The sequence below is a fragment of the Callithrix jacchus genome, chromosome 16, assembly GCF_049354715.1.
Source record: "Callithrix jacchus isolate 240 chromosome 16, calJac240_pri, whole genome shotgun sequence".
In the NCBI taxonomy this organism is placed as follows: domain Eukaryota; kingdom Metazoa; phylum Chordata; class Mammalia; order Primates; family Cebidae; genus Callithrix; species Callithrix jacchus.
In genome coordinates, this window is record NC_133517.1 from 48,040,336 (window position 1) to 48,063,557 (window position 23,222).

General features: G+C 35.2%; 1 protein-coding gene, 1 non-coding gene and 1 pseudogene across 3 annotated transcripts in view; 1 reads left to right on the plus strand and 2 right to left on the minus strand.

Moving 5' to 3' along the window:
* The window catches only part of PKIA (cAMP-dependent protein kinase inhibitor alpha), an 89,526-nt gene that overhangs the window by 31,448 nt on the left and 34,856 nt on the right, over window positions 1-23,222 (minus strand). Inside the window, exon 2 of one of the 2 annotated variants that reach the window (XM_002759016.6) lies at window positions 3,164-3,292. The exons of the other annotated variant lie outside the window; for it this stretch is intronic. The gene's annotated coding sequence lies outside the window, so the exon portion shown is untranslated. The remainder of the gene's footprint in view (window positions 1-3,163; window positions 3,293-23,222) is intronic. 2 annotated transcript variants of the gene reach the window in all.
* On the plus strand, window positions 8,245-9,106 carry LOC144579728 (large ribosomal subunit protein uL23-like; annotated as a pseudogene).
* On the minus strand, window positions 8,437-8,543 carry LOC118148671 (U6 spliceosomal RNA). Its single transcript, XR_013528298.1, has one exon. It is a non-coding gene; the product is annotated as a U6 spliceosomal RNA (small nuclear RNA).

Consider the following 23,222-nt stretch of genomic DNA (forward strand, 5'->3'; position numbering starts at 1 on the left):
CACTGTCAAAGACAAAATCTTGTGACTAACGGGTCCATTGTCTAACCATCTAAAGCTGCACATTCACTCATTAGTCACTTGTGGCTTTTGAATCCTTAAAATGTAGGCTAGTTTGACCCAGGGGCTGAAATTTTTATTTTATTTAATTTACATTTATTTTTTCAAAGAAACATGTGGCTAATGGCTACAGTGTTAGACAGCACTGAGAACACACCCATTATCACAGAAATGTCTATGGAACAGAGCTGACCTACAACATTTAAAAAACTTTGTGCATTCTTCTTTGTTAACAAAATTGAATCTTATTAACAGGTAAAATTAGCAAGATGGTAGATATAAGCTCAAGCTCCAAAAAACTATTTAATTTGATTGTACTTAAATAACAATGAGAAATAAGTATGGAAAAAGTAAATAGAAACTGAACCCAAGATATTCTTCAGAATTTTCCAGAATAGGAAACATATTGACTGTTAAACAGATGAAAAGATTTTCAATCAACTGATAACTAGAGAAATGCAAACTGAAACTATTATAGACTGAATTGTGTCCCCAGAAATTCATGATGTTAAAGTCTCATTCCTCAGTGTGACTGCATTTGGAGATAAGCCCTTTAACGAAGTAATTTAGGTTAAACAAAGTCTTAAGCATAAAACCCTAATCCAATATAACTGGATTCCTTAGAAGAAGAATAAGAGACTTCGGGGATGCGTGCACACAGGGAAAAAGCCATGCGATGACATAGCAGGAAGGCAGTAGTCTCCAAGTAAAGGAGAGCGGCCTCAGGAGAAACTAAACCTGACTACATCTTTCTGGACTTCTAACTTCCAGAACTGTGTAAAAATAAAGTTCTGTTATTGAAGCGGTAGACTCTGTAGTAGTATTTTGTTATGGCAGCCCTAGCAAACTAGCACAAAGGCCACTTGAGGTTTTATACTAACTAGATTGGCTGATCTAATTGGCGAGGCTGTAGAGTCATAGGACTGCAACTTGATTCATTAACTTTGAAAAACATTTTGGCATTATCTTTTAAAGCTGAATATTCAAATTTCCAATGATCCAGCAGTTCTAATCTTAGTTACACATGTTAAGATACATCTTACATGTGTGTAACAGGAGATATGAAAATACATGCTAATAAAATATTGTTAATAACAGATCCATAGATCCAAAACAATTCAGATAGCATCAACAAGACAATATATACATTTTTTTATATCTATACATCATAGTATCATACAGTAGAAACAATGAATAAACACTAACTAAAACAAAATAGATGTACCTTAGAAACATAATCATGTTGAGTGAGAAAAAGCAAACATAGTTACATAAAGTATGATGCCAATTGTATAAAACACAAAAAAACATACATAATGAAAAATACAGAAAAATGAAGTGATTGCTAATATAAAACTAAGAGCAGAGTTACACTTTTCAATGCCAGAAAAAAAGAACCAGAGAAAAGCTCAAAGGAAGATTCAGCAATGTTGATTCTAGTTCTTAGATTTGGTGGTGTGTTTGACATATGGGAGAGTATGTGTGAGTGTTTTGGTTTTCTGGTAACTGGATTATGCTAAATTTTACATTACCTTCTTCAATGGAATGAATTTTGTTCTCTCTTGGAAATGAAGGAGATAGCAACAACAGAATGCAGAGACATAGCTGCTGCAGCTGTACTGCCCATGGAAAAGTATAAATAGCAATATAGCAGCTAGTGATTCTGAAATTGCCCTTAACTGTGTCATTATAAAAATGCTCTAACAAATATGTTTTATAGTATGGTAACTATAGCAAATAACAATATATTGTATATTTCAAGATAGCCAGAAGATTTTAAATGTTATCCCCACAAAGAAATAATAAATGCTTAAAATGATGGATATGCCAATTACCCTGATTTGATCATTATACAATGTATATATGCATTGAAACATCACACTATACCCCATATATGTACAATTACTGTATTTGTTATAAATTTGAAAAAAAGAGAAAAGTTTACAAGTAAATAGTTAAGAAATTCATCTGATGGATTTTCTCCCCATGCCCAAATCACTGAATAGTAAGTCTAATGAAGGTACTGTGCCTAAATGTAAAGGATAATATGTAAATTACTTTAAAAATCAGTCTCAGCTTTTACGTCATGAATATTTCTGTCATAGACCCGAAAAATTGTCAGCTACATCAGCAGTCTCAGATTCAAGCTTTTGCATCATGAATATTTCTGTCATAGACCCTGGCAAATATGTGTTCTGTGTTAGTCTTATAATTGTCCTTAGAATCATGGAGGCCTAATCATTCCTTCAAAAAATTTTATGGCTCATATTTCATGTGTTAGTTATGGTAATGGGTTCGAAGACTACAGAAGCCAACACACAACGCAATATAAGAACAAACTTTTTTCCTTCATTCATCCATTATTCAACATGTGTCTTCATTTTGGGTATTGACAAGGAATCAAGTGCTGTGCTAAATGTATATATTAATAAGTGCATATTAATATAACTGCTAATGAGAAGACTAGCCACTGCTTATGATGTTACTATTGTCTTTCTCTTTTCTTGCCATAAAATGGGATGTCCCTTTGCCCCAGGTTTTGCTCTCAAATTGCAAATGAAAAGAAAATTCTCAGTGGATGCTGACCTGCATAGATAAATGAGAACAGAGCTCCTCTTTCACACGTCCCATTCACCTCCCTTCCAGCTCTCCATATGCACTCACTTTGACTGTGCCAAGACCAAGACTGGAAGTGCCCCATAGGAACCAAACCAACTTCCTCACATCATTCATTAGGACTATTCCTCTTGACCTTCATAGAGGGTCATAGAGAGAACCTATGAAAATAATTTTTCTTAAAAGAAAATACTGAAAGAGTTAATCTGCTGCTTCACAGGTCTAACCTCCTGGGATTAAACCACAAGCATGGAGATCACTAAGTGTACTTAGTAATAACAAGCTAAAAATAGAAAAAAGCATGGTGCTGTTATTGTATGAGTTTCCCTCCAAGGTTTTGTCTGATAAACATCACTACCTCCAAGGGGACTGTAAACAGGTTTTTTGTAGGGTAGGTTAGATACCTGTTTTTTTCAGACAGTCATGCTGTAACCAGTTCTCAGCACACTTATTTTAAGATAATTAAATATTTAAGATTTAGTGTACCTACCTGATTGGAAACCTTCTTGTCTTTAATTCATTGACTATACTTGATCTCTTTTTTCTTGGAGATGACCTACAGATTTCTATCAGAAATCGCTTCTGTGGGGAAACCAGCGCTTCTCAGAAAGTCAGGAAACTGAAATGGAAAGAGTAGGAGAAAGGGAAATTAGCTGTACATATAAGTTTCACTTTTTAAAATTTTTAAAGAAATGTTCAAGCATCTATCTTTTGAACAGTATCATAACTGCAGGAAATTTCGTGATTTACAAGTATGAATTCTCAAAAGACAAACACATGATGTGAGTATAGGTTGCATTTTGGGATTTCAAGTCAAGCAGTCTTCAAAAAAGGCCTGGTTAGCCTTCGTTGAGAGAGAGAGAGAGAGAGAGAGAGAGAGAGAGAGTAGCTTTTTTGTGATGGGGTGGTGGGGAAAGAATAAATCTGTTGACTACTAGTCAGTGATTGAGAGGCCAATAAAGGCAAGTTTTCTGTCTTTTTCTTTAATTTCACTTCCATTCTTCATCTAGATTTCTCTTCTGTCTTCACTTAAGATCTTCAGAAAATTAATTTGACTAAATTATTAATAAAATAAACACCAGAATTTATTGAAGGATATTTTACAGAGACTTTTAATGTCTTTTCAAGCATTGTCACACACAAAAGGATTAGAGTATGTGTGTATAGCTTTTCTTGTGATGAGATGGTGGGAGAAAATAAACCTGCTGACTAGTACTCAGTGATTTAGAAAGATGGACAGATTTAGAAAGATGGATATTAGAGTAAAGTGAAGCAAATTATGCAATAAAATTCCAACACTGTGATTCCGAAACAAATCATAGCAGACTTCCGGGTGACTAAGGGGTAGCCTTCTCATATTATAGTCACACCTGGTATAGACCATCTGTCCACAATTTGTATACCATCATTAATCATTCATGGAAAACAAATGACCTGATCTCTCTTTCCATCCACTTCTTGACTATTCTCAAATACATTTTTTCTATGTTTAACATCATACCTTTTTCCATCTATTTGAAAACAGGGATATAGGAGGAGTGACACACAATAAGCCAGACCTCCACAACTGTACAGTGATGGCCCTAAAGAAACATTGGCCTATTAGGAAACTAGAAGTGGTTTGGGATTGTCTTTGACTGATTTCCCTCAGAAGCAGAGCCTGAGAGAAGAATTTGAATTCAAACTATTCTTGGGCGGTGATCAAGGAAACTCGGGAGCAGAATGGGTACTGAGAATAGAGGCATGGAAGAAAGCCAAGGGTGGTACAGCACTGAACAGGTTACTCTTGAGGAAAACTGTTACAAGTTCCTCAGAGAAGTCCTGTGAAGCACTGCAGAACATTCCCTAGAGTTATCCCTACCAGTGGGTGAGAAAGCTGAAGTGTTTATATTCCAAATCCCCTCTGTCATGGATTGAAAGTTTCAACCAGATACATTATCTCCTGCACACTTCTGGCCTTCCCTATGGAGATATTTGCAGATGATGGCACAATTCTATGAATAAGCACTGGAATGCCAAGTACTAGGGAGATATAGGTGGGCCTCTGACCACATCGCATACAGTGGCAGGGGGGTATCAAAGGTTATCTTGTAAATCCAAATCGATAAACTTTGGTTGACAGTTTTCTTTTAAGGTAATTAAGTACTAATGCACTGATAACAATTTCCTCTATGAAATCAAATCAAAGATCCTAAGTTAATCTCCTGGAAACCTGTTAGTATCTTTGATACAGTCCTAGTTAAAAAAAAAAAAAAAAAGGAATAATTAAGATTTCAAGTTGACTATTCACTCACACATTTAATGCTCACTGAACACCTAATGTATGCTAAGGATTAAGCCAGACATCAGTTTAACTGTTATTAAAATCATTATCTTACCATCAAGAATTTACTTTTTTGGGGCATCCACATAGCACAAATTATTACATAGTGCTATGGAAGAGAGAGCAGGGTCTTAATTCATTCTGTGAACCAATAATAAGTGAGGAATATTAGCAGGTCTTTCTACAGAAGCCAATACTGGAGATTGATATGTAATGTTTAGGAGAGGTAAATTTTTGAGTCAAAGAGAAGACAAATTCACAGTAGAAACAAAAAGAATGGTTAAGGAGCAGAAAAGAAAGAAATGCCATATACAACTGGTATAGTGTTTAGATGGGTGTAAAAAAAGAAGACAACAGAGACCGCGGTAGCAGCCAGATAAAGAATGGTTTGTGTATGCATGATAAAAATGTGGAATTTACTTCTAAGGAAGATGGAAGACACTCAGTGATTTTAACAGAAAAGTTCAAGTTAGAAAGAGAAGAAGATAGAAAGGTTTATTTGCATGACATGATCAGATGTTGTTTGTTTTAGAAAAGTCCCTTTGTAAATATTGGGACTTGATTGTTGGAGAAGGGTAGTTGCAATCCTAGACACAAAAAGATTAGTTAATAGTCCATTAATATAAGCCAAAGAAGAAACTGGATATGAGGTTCATGTTTGGCAGTTCCTTGCTTTCAGTACTTGAGGAATGTTATGCCAATACTTCTGACATCCATAGTTTCAGATCTGAAATCTGCTGTCATTTGAATTGGTGTTTTTCTATAAGTAATGCATTGCTTCTCTCTGTCTGCTTTACAGACTTTTTTCCTTTCTCTTTATTTTTCAGAAGTTCAATTATGATGTACCTTGACATGGATATCTTTGTGTTTACCCTAATTGAGGTTTGCTTAGGTTATTGAATCTGTATGATTAGGTCTTTTACCAGTTTGGGGAACTGTTCTGTCATTTCTTCAAATAATTTTTCCATCTCACTGGCTCTCTGTTTTCATTCTGGGATTTTGATGACATGGATGTCAGCTTTTTATTTTTTGTTTCAAAGGTTCCTGAGATCCTGCCCACTTCTCCACTATGCCTATTTTTCCCTTTGTTTTTCAGATTTGATAAATTCTGTTGATCTGTTCTTGAGATCACTGAGCCTATGCTTTGTCATCTCCACTCTACTCTGGATCCTGCCCAACAAAGGTGTTTATTTTGGTTATTATATTTTTCAGCTCTGTAATTTTCACTTGGTTTTGTTTTATAACATTTATTTTGTTGCTTACACTTTCTATTTTTCTTTTATTTCAAAAAATACATAATTACTTTTTGAAACATTTATGTGATATATTTAAAATCCTTGTCAGATAATTTCAACAACTGAGTTATCTCAGTGTTGGTGTGTGCTGACTAATTTTTTTTTTTCATTTATTTTGTGATTTCCTGGTTCTCGGTATGATGAGTAGTTTTCAATCGAATTGTGAATATTATAAGTGTTATATGACTCTGGATCTTATTTTATCTTATTATTATTTTTAGCAGGAAGTTCCCCTATATTGGGGTGTAGCATGAGGGCTTTAAGGGTGGGAATGTACAGGTTCCTCTGGGCCTGGCTGGCACCACTCTGGCATCAGAGGGATGCTGACTCACATGGCCCTACTGCAGACAAATGAGGTAGAAGTTTAGCTCCTTCTTTGGCCTTGCTGACACCTTCCCAAGGAGAGTAGGACCATTCATATCATGTTGTTGCCTTCAAATGGGAATGGAGGCTCAGTACTCTAACAGGCCCCCTGAACTGGTGAGAGGAAAACGAAGTGTCTACTCTCTTTCTTCACACTACCTTATTCTATCCTATTGGTGTTAGGTGTGTGCAGATGCTCAATTCCTCACTGGTGTCCCTGCCCCCAGGTTTTGAAGGAAAGTGTAATGCCTCCTGCCCCCAGTCAGCAATATCCTGTTGCTGATGTCAATAGAGGTGGAGGCTAAGCTCCCCACTGGACCTCATGGCTGTGTACAGGGAGTCCATTTGTAATTAGCTCTGTCTGGCATGATCTCTTTAAGTCTCCTTCTTGATGGGTAGGTTGGAGGCTCAGCTCTCCATTGAACCACACTGCAACAACTCTGGTGCAGGAACCAGAGTGCTACCTGCTTGTGAAGGGCAGGAGTTGGGTGGTATGCATGAGCCACTTCTTACCTGGTCCCTCTGAAACAAAAGTCATGGGTCATCAGTGTAACTTTGACCTGTGGTTTCATTAGTGTTTGGCTGGAGAGGGATGTATACTGTCAGAAAGGTTTTCTTTTGTTAGAAATCTCTTTTCTTATACTTTGACTAAGAAGCACCGAGTTTTCTTGAAGCTTTTTTTTTGTCTGTGTCTATTGGTGGTTATGGACTGGAGGTTCCTGTCGTGCCCTGTCTGAGCTACGCGGGAGGCAATAAGAAAGCATAGGGAACTCATTGCCATGTCATTTCTTAAGTCCCAAGATAAGTCTGCCTTCCAGTTTTCACTGTTCATGCTTATGTATTGTATTCAATTCAGGGTTTTGGTGGTAAGAGACCTGGGAGAAATGCAGCTACTCCATCTTATCAGAACCAGAATTATGGAGGTCTATTGATGTTAAAAAGTACTGTTGGCTATAAATTGAAGTTTGACAATATACACCATGCCCTTTAGGAATTATTCAGCTAGATAAATGGCTTCCCAAGGGTTAGCAAAGTTATTACAATTTGATTTTCATACTTACAGAAGTCAAGTGTTCTACTGAAGGTGAAATTTATAGATAAGGAAGGCTAGACCATTCATGAGACCATTCATCTACTAAGATGAGAGCTGGAGACACTAATATAAAACTCATGCTTAGCTTAATGTACATATGCATAGCAACATACAGAAAAAGTTATAGATATGTGTATACATATTGCTAGTATACATACACATATATCTTCACTCAGTCAGCTAAGACAACCTAGAAAAAGAGACACCGCAGTAGCCATGACCACACACAGCTCCCAGATCTCGGTGCTAATACCACTCCCTAATAAAGTAAACTAGAGCTTCCTGGAGAAAGGACAAATTCCAGAACCAGGGAAAGAAATATAAAAGATGCAACTAGACAATCCTGTAGTGTCAGAAAATAAGGAAGTGATTTTTAAAAACCCACATTGATTGTGTCATGTCAAAGAAGCCCGGGAACCAGAAGCCAGGGAACCACTGAAGGAGTTTTGAGACATTGATCAGCACCTGCGAGGGTCTGTCCTGCCATAATGGTTAGGATGGAAGAATTTGAGCAACAAAATAAAGTGGTATATAACCCCAAGTATAAAATAATTTTCCACACATTCTTACTGGTATAAACAAGTGATTAAATAAATAAATGGCTGGGGGAACCTTTTCACAAGATGGCGCCAAAAGTGAAGAAGGAAGCTCCTGCCCCTCCTAAAGCCAAAGCCAAAGTGAAGGCTTTTTTTTTAATGGAAAGCTTCACGAATTTGCGTGTCATCCTTGTGCAGGGGCCATGCTAATCTTCTCTGTATCGTTCTAGTTTTAGCTTATGTGCTGCTGAAGCGAGCACAAAGCGAAGGCTTTAAAGACCAAGAAGGCAGTGTTGAAAGGTGTCCACAGCCACAAAAAAAGAGAAGATCTGCATGTCACCCTCCTTCCAGAGGCCCAAGACACTGTGACTCCAGAGGCAGCCCAAATATCCTTGGAAAAGCGCCTCCAGGAGAAACAAATCTGACCACTATGCTGTCATCAAGTTTCCGCTGACCACTGAGTCCACCCTGAAGAAGACAGAAGACAACAACACACTTGTGTTCATTGTGGATGTTAAGGCCAACAAGCACCAGATCAAACAGGCTGCAAAGAAGCTCTGTGACATTGATGTGGCCAAGGTCAACACCCTGATTCAGCCTGATGGAGAGAAGAAGGCATGTGTTCGACTGGCTCCTGATTACAATGCTTTGGATGTTGCCAACAAAATTGGGATCATCTAAACTGAGTCCAGCTGGCTAATTCTAAATATATGTATATCTTTTCACCACACACACACAAAAAGTAAAATAAATAAATAAATGGCTGAGGGATAGACAAGTCTCCAGTGTAAAAAAACTTCCAAATAGCTTATGTAATTATTCTACTCTAAGGATGGGGAGTGTAACTCCCTGCTTCTTATTGTTGGCTGAGCGTTGTGACTTCCTTCTAGAGTATAATACAGAAGGAGAAAAAAAGAGAAACATTACAGTGAAGAAACCTGACAAGCACTACGTCAGCCAGGTCAAGATTGACATCAGTAGTCATAAGTCCTTTGACAAAATTGCCCTTTACCTCTGTAGTCTTCTTCCTTAAAACGCACACCCCCAATCTTGAGAAAAGCATCAGGCACATTTTAGCAGTGGGGCATCGTACAAGTACCTGACCAGTATTATCCAAAATTGTCAAGTTCTTCAAAAATAAATAAAGCATGAGAAATTGTCACAACTAAGAGGATCCTAAGAAAACATGACAACTAAATGTAACTCAGTATCCTGATGGAATCCTGGGACACAAACATGACACAATAAGGTAAAAGTCCAGGAACCATGACAAAAATATGAACTTCAGTTAGTGACGATATATCAATATTTGTTCATTAATTGAAACAAATATAACATAAGTTGTTAATAATAGAGAAAATGGGTATAGTATGTAGGGGAAATCTCTATACTGTACTTTCAAAATTTCTGAATAATTAAAACTGTTAAAATATAAAGTCTATTTAAAAAGTCAAGTGTTTTCTTGTTTTATGATTATGTTTCTACATTCCCCAATAAATATTTGAGTTTGCTTTACCTCACTGATATTGATGTTGAAGAAACAAACTAACTCTAAAATGGTTGGTAATTCCAATTTAATAAGTAGTAATTCTTGGTAATATGTTTTTGGAAGAACTCACTGAATAAATCAAAGCAAACTGTCTTTAAATGCTAAATTTTTTTCAGTGTTTAATTCTCTTTAAGATTAATGTTTGCCATGGGCATTATTCCACTTCAGAGGGCAGCAATTATCATAAACATTGGTTGTAGGCAATGTCTAACATACAGTGAAATATTAATGCAAGATGCTGTAATAACTTTAGCTAAAGTATTTTATGTTTTCAAAATGTATTGTTATTTCAGTCTATGCAGCCTTTTCAAAATACATTTTCTAACCACCTTATCCAAACCAGAAAACTCACAAGGAAATAATACTATAGGATAGCATGCTCATCAGTTTGAAATGGAGGCTCACTTTGCTGGCATGCCTGGTTGCTAATGATACTGGCATACGTATTACTTTTATAAATCCCTTCCTTGGCAAAATCTGGTCTCCACGGGGGATATCTTTGACACAGCAGGTACCTAGAAGCTATATAACATATGGCTTTGTAGCTATATTTATGAAACATTTTACACAGAAGTACAATATAATGTAGAAAATTGTTCTCTTTGCCTTCTGCTACTCAGAAATCACTCACCATCTTACTTTTTATTAGCCAACTAAGACATGTTTCATAAATTAGACTATTTTTTTTAGCTCAACATTCTATCTTAATATGACTAATTCCATATGATTTTTGTTGGTGCCAAATATGTAAATCAACAGGAAATTTTGTGCTTAACTCTTAAAAATAATTAATATAACTTACTCAATACATATTTACACTTTTCCTTTGTGTTTTTCAAAACAGAGCACCTCTTCTAAGTTGGGCTTTGAGCACATAAGTGAGTTGATCATTTTTTCCCACAGTTTTCTCATCTCTTCTACCCTATCAATTTGTTCTACTTTCTCAAAAATAATTTAATAATTAACAAATTAAATCGTTATTGAACACCAATGTAAGGCAAACGCAAAAGGCAGAAAACTAATCTGTTGTTGTTGTTTTTTTGTGTGGTTTTTTTTTTTTTGAGTAATGAGCTCAATTCAAATCTCTGCAGATAACAGGTGTTACTCTATGTAGTGGAAATTGTATTTCCTTATGGGAACTCACACAGTCAGGAAATGAAGACCTAAATAATAACCAAAAAGTGGTAACAGCACTAACTATGTAATGAGTGCCTGCTTTGTACCTGGCTATGTAAAAGAAACTATAAACATTATACTGGCAATCCTCAAAAAAAAAAAAAAAAAAAAAAAAAAAACCTAATCACTTTAGGGTGTGTGAGTATGTATAAGAGAAAGAGGGAGAGAGAAACTTTAATAAAAGACTTCTGAGAAATAGCAAGAGCACTGCCAGGTATCCATTAATCAATAATTTAGGAGCTTCTAACTATGCAAATAATAGTTCTCATATGGGTGAATATTGAGGATCTTTCAGGTTTAGACTAAGAAATCAAAAGGCTTCCAGAAGTTGAGTCCAAATTTTACACTTACATAAAATCCTTATAATAGAAGACCAAATTATAATTCAATAACTGAAGAGTTCTCAAAATAGTGGATATGTTCTTACCAGCATGGCTTCATTATGTGGATAAGAGACAAGAAATTGGCAAATGTACCTGAAGATTCATTGCAGTTGCTGTGAAGGGCAAGATAAGTGAATAAAAATGAAAATAATGAAAAATAATGACTAGAATTTTAGGCAGTTTGCTTAATCTCTATTTCAGGAAAAATACAGAAAAAAAGAAAGAAAAAGAAAAAAAATCTTGAAAATTTTCTAAAAACACTTTTAAGTGCATATTTCTTCTTTTTCTACCAAATAATGTGGAAGTATGAACTGTTACAGAAGTCTAATCTTCTCTGATAAAATAATTATTTTTTTGTAAATGTTAGATATAATAATCAGAAAGTCTTTAAAAAGGGGCCAAAAAAACTCCTTTAACACTCCTCTTAAAGAGCAAAATTATAAAAAAAAAAATACTAAAAAATTTTGAAATAAAAGTAAAAATTCCCATTACTGTTGCAGAGCTTTTAAACTTTTATTTTTGTTTAATTTTGAATAAATATTTATGTTTACATAGTTGTCACAAGGCAGACAAATTTGAAATCAGCTCTCTTCATTAAGCATTATTCTATTTTGCTGCATAGTCTCATAATTGTAATTTTAATGACTGTGTAATTTTCTACTAATTGGATATAATTTGCTTTAGTAAATCATTTTGTCAGTGTTGAAATTAAAGGTGTTTCCATTTTTTTGTTACTACACATGACAGGACAACGAACACCTTTATATAATGATTTTCTAAATATAAATGATTTGAGTGAATTTCCAGAATTAAAATTGATGGATAAAAAGCTATGATCACTTTTATCTTACTAGACATTGCCAAATTACTTTTCAAGTTACGGAACCAAATTAGATGAAGAACTTTACCAAAATAAGACACTATAAAATGTGCTTACTGATTTTGATAAATTAATAAACTGGACCCTCTTGTTCCCTTTCTTCAAATGTTTTGTCAACTATTGAAGTTGAACATCAGATATATGTTCAAAATACGAATTGTATTTCCTCTTAATTATCTTCTCTCACTCTTTTCTGCCTCTTCATAACTTATTCCTAGGTAGCTGGAGAAAAATCACGTGACAGGGCACAATTGTATTCCAATAAATTTATGAACATCAACCTCACATGGGCTTTCAAGACAGGGAATATTGCTCTGACTAACCAGCAAGTTCTTTCTCATTCTACTTAAGGGCTATTCTTCTTCTTCTTCTTTTTTTTTTTTTAAATAAGCCTTCCCCACTCTCGTCAAAATTCCCTCTTTCTTCTTTACTTCCCTCTCTCAGCTGATGGATTGCTTTATATCTCATTAAGAAAATAGAAGCCAGTAAATGGACCACTGTCAAATCCATTTATCCATTAGTATCTTCACTGATCTTCGTATTACTGTTTGTAAGAGTTAATGTGAAAGGCCATTTGCACTGTATGTAGTGGTCATTCCATTTTCCCTTATCTGATCAAGAACTTCACAGCACTGTGTCTTCCACAGCTGACCTACTCTTTATAGATTATTCCCATAAAAATTTAAACATATTCTAGACTACCAGCTCCTATTTAAAATATTAAAAACTGTACATGCAACATGAAACCTTTCTTGGTAATCAAATATCTTCTTTTACTCATTCACATCTGTCCTTCTCATAATTGTTATCTTTATATATTTTTCCACTCCTCATGTCCTATTTACTCAATAGTTTACTTTCATCTGGCTTTCCTCACCCCAATACCTTTGTCCACTGCTCTGAAATTTCACTTACAAAGGACATCAGTGATTTCCATGTCACTACAGCCAATGGAGAGTTTTAGTCTTCCTACTTCTAGACTCATATTTCTAGACCTTTCCTTAAAAAAGAAAGTAAAACAAAAGACAAAAATATTTTTATACTTTTATACCCCTGTAATCTTCTATCTTGGTATATTTTACTGCCTCCCCTTAATCTGATTTCCGAATATGTTATGAGTTCCATTTACATTCAACAAAATATCAAACTGTATGAAAGATTATTCTCCACATTTAATTTTCATAATAATAATACTAGTAGTCAAAACTTCTATAATGTCTGTCTGCCATATGCAAGAAATTTAATTCTCATAGTAATAATACTAGTAGTCCAAACTTCTATAATGTTTACTATATGCAAGAAGCTATTCTAAGAGCTTTATTCATGTGACTATTCCTATAAATCTATATATCTTGTATGGTTTCCACACTACAAATGAGAAAACTGAGCATTGAGAGGTTAATTATAATTTATCCAAGGTCAGATGAACACTAATTGATGTTGCCTCTGGCTGAAATTTTAAAGTAGGGAAGTTAAATAATGTCTCACAGATTGCCCTTAAAGTGAGCAGAATTTAATTACTTGGATAAAACCAGAAAATAATGAAACATTTTGTGTTGCATGTGAACTACTAAGTGATATGTTAGTAACTATGTATGTTTTATTTTAATCGAATGAATGTTGTTTTCCTTGTTACATTGTTCTTTCAAAAGGGGAATATTCTTGTTATAATTTCTCTCACTTTTTTACATTTCTTCACATATTCATTCATTAATTCAACACTCATTTCCGGAGCATCTACCACATACCAGTCTCTGTTGAAAGCCTTGGAAGATTTGGTGGTGAACAGGCACAAAGTCCTTGCTCTTAAGCAAATGTGTGTGTGTCAAGGCAGGGGGCAGGAAGGGGCTAGGGTTCATAAGTAAACAAATTGACAATTGAAACTTGTTAATGGAATAGACAGACACAGAGGAGCTGGTCTCTCTGGCCAAGGTAGTAGAAGTGGCATCTGAAATGATGGGAGAAAAACTGATCTAAGCAGAAGGATCAGTAAATGCAAAGCCATGTGATAGTTACAAGCTTCCTGCATCTGAGGGCTTGTAAAAGGCAATCATGCCTGGAACCTGAGACGTTCTAGAAGAGATGTTGAAGCGGGACAGAGCACTTGAGGCCTATAAGTCTTATTAAGTGGTTTATGTTTTAGTCTCTTTGCACCACATGACCTTTAGAAGTTTCAGGCAGGACAGTGATGTTATATGCTTTGTACTTTTAAAGAGATTACTTTGACTGTTGAGTTTCCTGTAAAAATAAAATAGCTGTGCCTCTATGAAGTGTGGGCTTAATGATAACCAATTTTTTAAGAGCCCAAGAATCTCGAAAATGACTAGTTCACTAATTATCACCATTAGTCCCAACTAGATTTTATTAATATAAGCTTAGTGACCCTGGGATCCTGAGACATATGTCATTTAAAAACTCAACTGTTTTCAAACTAGCATGACTTTAACAATTTCCAATCTTTCCTGGGGTTTGGAAATATTATTTTATTAACTGGAGGCTGGATGAGAGGTTTTGAGTAGAAAAGGGGCAGATAGTTGGCTTCTGTCTATTCTTCCTTTCAGTGGGAGAAGTGATGGTTCAGGGCTGGCAACTACTCTGTTGTTGGTGCATTACCTAAGTTTTAGAACTAATTCAATCCGGTAAATATTTGCTGAAGAACTACTAGATGCTAGAAGGGAGCTGGGAATGGGGATACAAAGAAGATAATTAATAATAGAGCAGCTATTACTGACAAGAGGCAGGTACTGTGCAATGCTTAAAATGCATTATACCATGTTACATGAATTCACACATTAACCCTATGAGGTAGGTACATTTACTATTCTTTTTTCTGGAAAAAACAGATACTTTTCAAAAGTTTAAGTGATCTATCTAGGGTGACATAATTAGCCAGAGATGGAAGCAGTATTTGGACTCAGAAAGTTTGACATCACTGCCAACCACTGTGCTCTACTAACTACAATGGCTCTACTTGAGGAGTTCAAGATTATACATCCATGGGTATACCTGACACTAAGACTGCCTGGCACAGACTTTGTGGGAAGGGCTAGATTTATGTGAGATGTGCTTGAGGTGGAGAAGATTGTGACAAAGGGTCACTAAAATATGCTCCCTGTTTAAACAAAAAAACAAAACAAAACAAAAAAACACTTGGCCTAGCCTAGGGCAGTGGGGAAGGTTAATTACATAATGTTGAGGAGGAAGAAGCAGCATTCTTTTTCTCTCTTGTCCTATAATAGATTACATTGTATCTACTTCACAGTATCAGAAGCAAACCACAGTATAATGGACAGTTTGTGAACCCATCTTAGCTTGTATCCTAGTATATGTAGACCAACACGGGCACCTATATGTAGTTAAATACATTTTAATTCTCTTTAGCCTGAAAGGAAAATAGTTTCTTATATGTATAATTTGGGAATGTCTTTGGAAAAAATACTTAAAGCCCACTATCTCAGGGGAAAGCCATTTTGCAAAAGATCTACCAGCATATGCAAGTCCAAACATACCAATCAGTTAGTGAGATTTGTACTGATATACCACATCTCATATTGTTTATTTATGCATTTTTTTCTGGAAGAAGGCTCATAGAGCTCATCAATTCTCAAAGAGATAAAGAACCATGCTGATAAGGTAGAAAGATCTTTGCTCTGGAATTAAATCAGTTTAGGTTTTGCAGCTTACTAGAATTAGGTAACATTCTTAATCTTCCCGAGCCTGTTTTCCATCTACCAATAGAGATAACACAATCACAAAGGGATATGGTTAAATTAAATGACTCAGATAAAATGCTATATATCTTTCCAGACTGTTCTGTTAGGACATGGCTAGTAAATGTTAAACCACTGGCAAATACTCTGATTTCTTGACATGAATTGAACCCATTCTCATGTTCTTCATGGTTTTTCTTGGCCACTGGTCTAAATATCAAGACCATAGTTAAAAATTATCCCTGTCCCTTCACAGTCCATCTGCTCCCCCAAAGTATTCTCCTTGATGAATTGAGTCTCAATATTAGTAATATTCATCACATTAGTTATTAATGTTCATATCTTTAAGATCTTTTAATGTAAGATAAATCATTACTCAAGAGAATAGCTAACCTGGCTTTGTCAAAGATTTCAGTGAGATACCAGTACATCTTAATCAGAATTAACTTTCAAAGAAGAGGAGAGCAACGATTCAAGGTGTGAATAAAAAAAAAAATTCTTTTTGTACAAAATGTTAATGTCATTTTTTCTAGTGGGGAAAAAGACAGCTTAGATTAGCCTAATTTACATTTTATGATTAGTTTAAAGAAAGCATCATATAAATTTAGAATGAAAATAAATCAGTTTTCTTTAAACAGTAATGCATATTTACACAATTTACACGTCTTTTTATGCAAGTTCCAGAAGGAAGCATTATTTTGTCTGCAAATTCCCAGACTCTGCTCTAGTTTTAAAGGCTAACGACTCTGAAATGCAAATATAATCAGGGTTCCAGATGTGGCAATCAGGAAATGATTTGTGTACCCGCTATTTTTAACAAAAGGCTTGCAAACATGGTAAATGAATAGTGAAAGACAAACTGATATCAAATATGCATGAAATCAGCATATATATAATTATAAATTACCTTTGGGGATTAATTATTACATTACTTCAGAGAGATCTGTATGATTTAGTCCTATGGAGAATGCAGATTCAGGTGATCTAGGTTATCACTTTGGCACTGTGATACTACCAAAAATCTTTATAACGTGATAGAAATGAACACATCTTACAGGAAGAACTAATCAGATGAATTCAGATTTCATTTATTCTTTAAGTAGATCAAATTAGGTTTTCTGAACTAGATGCATAATAACTATAGATAAAAGGAACTATGCTTGTTTGCCAGAATGTACAACACTGGCTGGAGTGAGGGAGCTGTATCTATGACCTTGGGAAAGCAGCTCCATAGCCTCTATCTCCATCACAGACATTTAGTTCAGATGTTAAAGACAACTTGAGATGAGTAATTTCAACACATCTCAAAACCAGTTATGTTTAAACATGAAAGGATGGACAGGTATCAGTTTATTTTTTTTTCAAACTGCATAAAAGTATCTCTCTTCGGTTTTTATCAAAACCAGACTTTTTAGGTGATCAGGGTCCACAGTTCTTAAGCAAGCAATGCCTGCCGTAAATTGCTTCTTAGTCTCCCCATCAGTACCCATTCCTTCTCTGCTTAATGTCTTGGTCAAATCATCCCCCAGAAGCACCTTTCCACTTAACTGCTGACACCTGATCATGTTGATATTTTGATCACTTTAGCTACTTCCTAGAGTCAGAAGTATATGTGTGAAATAAAAAATACTCATAAAGGGCCAGGCGCAGTGGCTCACGCCTGTGATCCCAGCACTTTGGGAGGCTGAGGCAGGTGGGTCACTTGAGGTCAGGAGTTCGAGACCACCCTGGCCAACATGGTGAAACCCTGTCTCTACTAAAAATACAAAAATTAGCCAGGCATCGTGGCGCGTGCCTGTAATCTCAGCTACTTGGGAGGTTGAGGCAGGAGAATTGCTTGAACCCGGGAAGTGGAGGTTGCAGTGAGCAGAGATGGTACCACTGCACTCTACCCTGGGCAACGGAATGAGACTAAAAAATACCATAAAGTACTTAATGCACAGTTTCTAACATAATATGAATATCCAGTAACTGCTGGCTAACATAACATTTACATTAAAACATACATACATTTACATTAAAATATACATAACATTTACATTAAAACATACATAACATTTACATTAAAACATACATACATTTACATTAAATATACATAACATTTACATTAAAACATACATAACATTTACATTAAAACTAATCTGCACTGGTTTAAGTATTGCTTAGTGATTGATTCTGTTTCTTTCATACACCTGTTCTTTTAACCCACCTGGGGTAAAAGAAATAAGTGAACATTTGTTGATTACTGATATGGTTTGGCTGTGTCCCCACCAAATCTCAATTTAAATTGTATCTCCCAGAATTCCCACGTCATGGGAGGGACCCAGGTGGACCTAATTGAATCATGGGGGAGGGGGGGAATGGTATTTCCGTGCTGTTCTCGTGATAGTGAATAAGTCTTGTGAGATCTGAGGGGCTTATCAGGGGTTTCTGCTTTTGCTTCTTCCTCATTTTCTCTTGCCACTGCCGCGTAAGAAGTGCATTTTGCCTCCCGTCAAGATTCTGAGGCCTCCCCAGCCATGTGGAACTGTAAGTCCAATTAAACTTTTTTCTTCCCAGTCTTAGGTATGTCTTTATCAGCAGCATGAAAACAGGCTAATAAAATTATCTACAGTGAGAGAGGCAGTGAAAAGTATGTAATTAGTGAAGTTCAAGCCCGAAACTGACCTGGGTTTGAATTCCATCCCTGCCACTTACTTGGACCTCTCTATGCCTCAGCTTCCTTGGTGTTAATTGAAGATAATAGTTATTTTAGGGACTCTGCAAAGATTATAAATAAACCAATGTGTGGATCCAGAAGAGGTATACATTATCTGATTTAATGCAGACTATCAGATAATTCGATTTTGTTTTGAGAATCTGACAACACAATCTGACTGCTCTGCATCCCCTTACTAAAATAAACAACTATAAAGAGTATTTTAGATGTAATTTCAGATTTTTGCTACTACAGAATCAACAGTTGGTGAAAAAAAAGGACAGCTTAGAGTTAGTCTAATTTATATTTTATAATTAAAGTGTCATATAAACTTACAAAACCAAATAGTTGGTACAAACAATTCAGAAAAAAAATTAAGAACTGTCATTAATGAAACACAGACTATCAGATTACCATCCTGGAGAAAGACAAACAACATTGTACTATTGTCAAAATTTGGATCAAAACTATAATGATATCTCTGCAAGGTTTCATTTTAACTGGGATTGGAGTTCCTGATATAACTGTCCCCATCATAAGTATAAATACCCACGAAATAACCTGCAGTTGAACAGCCTCAGTCCCTTTTCTATAAAATGGGTATTTAATAACATATTGGCAAGAGCCTTATGAATATTATGAGAACATAAATAAATTTCCCTAGAAGCTGATAGCCAAATAATTAATCTTTCAACCCTTTCCTTTTTCTTTTTTTCTGTGCCCTGAGTTCTCCTTATACTTCATGTCCCACAATGCTGAAGTAATTGAAATGTTTTCACTCAAATAATCTCATAAGACTTCTAGCATAATAAACAAGGAAAGCTTAATACATTGTTAAGTGTTGTCACTATTACTTCATTCTGATAACCTGATTTCTCCAAATATGTAACCATTTGATTCCCCTATAATACTAGTGCATCTTATCAATGGGCACAAATTGAGTGTGTATCAGAAATATTAAGTCCCTGGAAAACTACTAGTGATGCCATTTTGGGTTCTATTCATATGTAACAGCTTCCCTAAAACCAAGTTATTATCATTTCTACTCTTCTTCTGTTTTAATGTCCTCAAAATGTGGCTTCCAATTAGCAATTATATTAATTGGCATCACATTTATTCTTGTTTGCATTTTTCCCTGATTATAAGAAGAATTATCTGACTGTAAAGTTAGTGAGATGGGCTTTCTGATAAGGAAGGCTGGGAGGAACAAAATGACAAGTAGGGTAACATATGCACATACAAAATTAGAGGATGCTTCAACAGTAACAAAAACAGTGAAATTAGAGTCAGTTAATTAGTAGTCAGGAAGATTTTTGTCATGTGTTGCCATTAATTGACCAAATAGAGTAACAAGACTCACAACAGAAAGAGTGGCAAATCTATCATTCCTGCCAGCTGCTTCTGCTAGTCATCAGAACAATTATCTCCTAGTTTATGAAAGGATAAAGATGTAGTGTTCAAATTTAAATGTTACCAATATAAGATGTGGAGATATCTCCATAAATATAGTTTTATAGCATCGTAAATTTCACAGTAAAATCATCCATGAGAAATGTAAAATTCATACAAAGTACGGTAATATTTTAAACCTCAAAACATTAAAAAGCATTGCTGACTGTGTCTTGGCACATTTTTTCTCTGTTTGTGAAATATGTTAGAGCCAGCCTGCTTTTGATGAAGAGCTATTGTACTGGAGAGAAAGCCTGTATTCATATTCATCATGATCAGGCAAATTGAAGAGCTGACTTGCTTAAGATCAGGAAGTGCTTTTTTTCCTCACTTCTTAACAAAGAACAGAACATCTGATAAAAACCCCAAAATTCCATCTTTGTTAAAAATAATAGTAAACAATGGAATATTAGATAATTTATTTTTTTACTTTCCACATAAAATGATCAATAACTACTAATACTAGTTCATAGTTATATTAATTGGCATCACATTCGTTCTTGCTTGCTTTTTCCCTGATCATAACAAGAATTATCTGACTGTAACACTAGTGAAACAGGCTTATATGGGCAAGTAAATACTGACTCTTATAAATAACAGGGAGCCTTCTTTGACTGCCTGATTCTGTTAAAAGAAAAAATGCATCCATATTCATCCAAAGAAAATGTTCTTTTCATAACTGAATAAACATAATAGGTAGTAGGATAAGTTTTTTAATTTACATAACTGCTAAACATAAAATTTAGTCTTTTTTTCACTTTTTCTTTTTAACTTTGTGTATGAAACAAAACTGTACTTTCTATCATATTTTATTTTTTTGCTCAACTACTGCCAACATTCTTAACTGATGGTATTACCTGTTTGTGTCCTTTCAGACCAAACCCCTTTGCCCACCAGTGCCATAAAACCAAATCATAGACTTGGGAGATATTTCAAGAAAGTCATTACTATTGATTTGTTCCTCAAATATGAGTTGATATAGCAATAGAATGATTTTGAAGTTAATAGTTTCTTTTCAATGCATTAATAACTTTAGCAGTTTTAAATGTCAATAACTGGCAGTTTTAAATGTCTGGTTTCCACGCAGACATACACACATACATCATTTTGACATTTGCTTTTCTTTTATAATTCTACACAATTTTTTCTTGCATTCACCAACACCAAGGCCACTTTATCCAGCTCCTTTTCACTGTTGGCCAGTTTGAGATCAGAAAACAGGGATTGATTTTAATGATCTCCTCAGTAAACCTACATTGTATTTATGAACTAAGAAGAAGTGATTTTTATTTTTGTTTTCCTATATTTGAGCCTTTTGAAAGACTACTTCTCTCCAACTATGTGGCTTATATGACTAGTCTTATAATTGGGAAAAGCTGAAAAGTTCATCTCTTTGCCTGAGAACCTCAATACTTTAGCCTTTCTTTTCCATTGAAATCCAAATATCTGTACTTTAAGATCTTAGTCATTTTTTTTTTTACCTCAGCCTGAATGATCCAAAAGCAAGTTTTGATGATGTGGAGGAGGGAAGAGAATTTCAGGGCATACAGTTACTGTAAAGTGTATTAGATAACAGAGTGAATAAATAGACTCAAAGGGGAAAGAAATTCAGAAAGAGCTTGATAAAACTTCTGCAAATATGAGTTTGTCTAAGGTCTAATTAGTTAAAGAGAAGGCTGTGAACGTGACTGTTCATTCGTAAAAGTTTGAAAAATGCAAACTGTAAGTACTTTGTACCCCTTCATATTACAGAATATGTAATATGATTCACACAGTGCAGAAAACGCAGGTTCCCATAGTCTCAGTCATACACAATTTGGTAGCCTCTCCACCTTGAGCATCAGAAGGTAGATTGAAGAAATTTGATTCATCTTATTTTATCTTGCTCATTTCTCAAATTTAAGACAAGCTTTTTTAAAAAAAAAAAAAAACCTAGTTTCCTTAAACCACAAAATACTGTAAAATTATTCATTGAAAAGAATGTAACATTTACTACTGCTATATATGATCTGCAATTTATTATGTCACCTAAATGCATGTTTATGTATGGCATAATCTAAAATGCATATCAAGTATAACTACAATCGAAATCTTGTATCAACCATGAAAGCCTTTTATTTCTTTTTCTTATTTTTTTTTCTTGAGACGGATTTGTCACCAAGCTGGAGTGCAGTGATGCGATCTTGGCTCACCGCAATCTCCACTTCCTGGGTTCAAGCAATTCTCCTGCCTCAGCCTCCTGAGTAGGTATTACAGGTGTATGCTATCACATCCAGCTAATTTTTGTATTTTTAGTAAAGACGGTGTTTTATCATGTTGACCAGGATGGTCTCGATCTCCTGACTTCATGATCTGCCTGCCTGGGCCTCCCAAAGTGCTGGGATACAGGCAGAAAGCTGGAGAAATCCTTTGTTACAAATATCTGTCTCTGCTTTTTATCATTGTTTTTGTATTAGCGTCATCCACATTTTTCAGTAGGTTACTCTTCATCCTGGTAAACTTCTAATAGGTCACATCTGAATCACTGAAAAATACAAACTGCAGAGAATTCTCTATTTCTATTAAGAATTTAAAAAATTTCAACTAAATGTGCAAAGCCTTCAACAATTTCTGTAACTTGCTCTTTCCTAAGCCTACTTGCTGCTTAGGCAAATATTAAGTTCCTAGATTTAAATATTGTTGGCTTTCCTCTTAGGTGTTTCTCTGTTAAAAGCTTTCTCTTCCTTTAGAATCCTTAGTAAGGGAAGTGGTATTTGGAAGGAAGAGAACAGTGTCTTCCCTACTTAGCTGTCAAGACGTTAGGGCCACATCCTAGGTTGCATAGTGAAAAACCTGGCCTGGCACCAACTGGTGGTGTTAAAAATCACTTTTTCACTTCTTTCCAAATAAAATATTTCCACTATTTTATCTTTTCATTAAAAATGGCATGAAGAACCCAGTATGGGTATGGCCCATGATTCTACTTCTGTGACTTGTGATCTACGACTTACTGCTTCCAACATCCTTATAAATGCACTTTACATATTGCTGGGTGCCAGGCTTTTTTGCTGATACTGGTTCCCAACAGTCCAGTGTCATGGGTCATCTCTGGAAA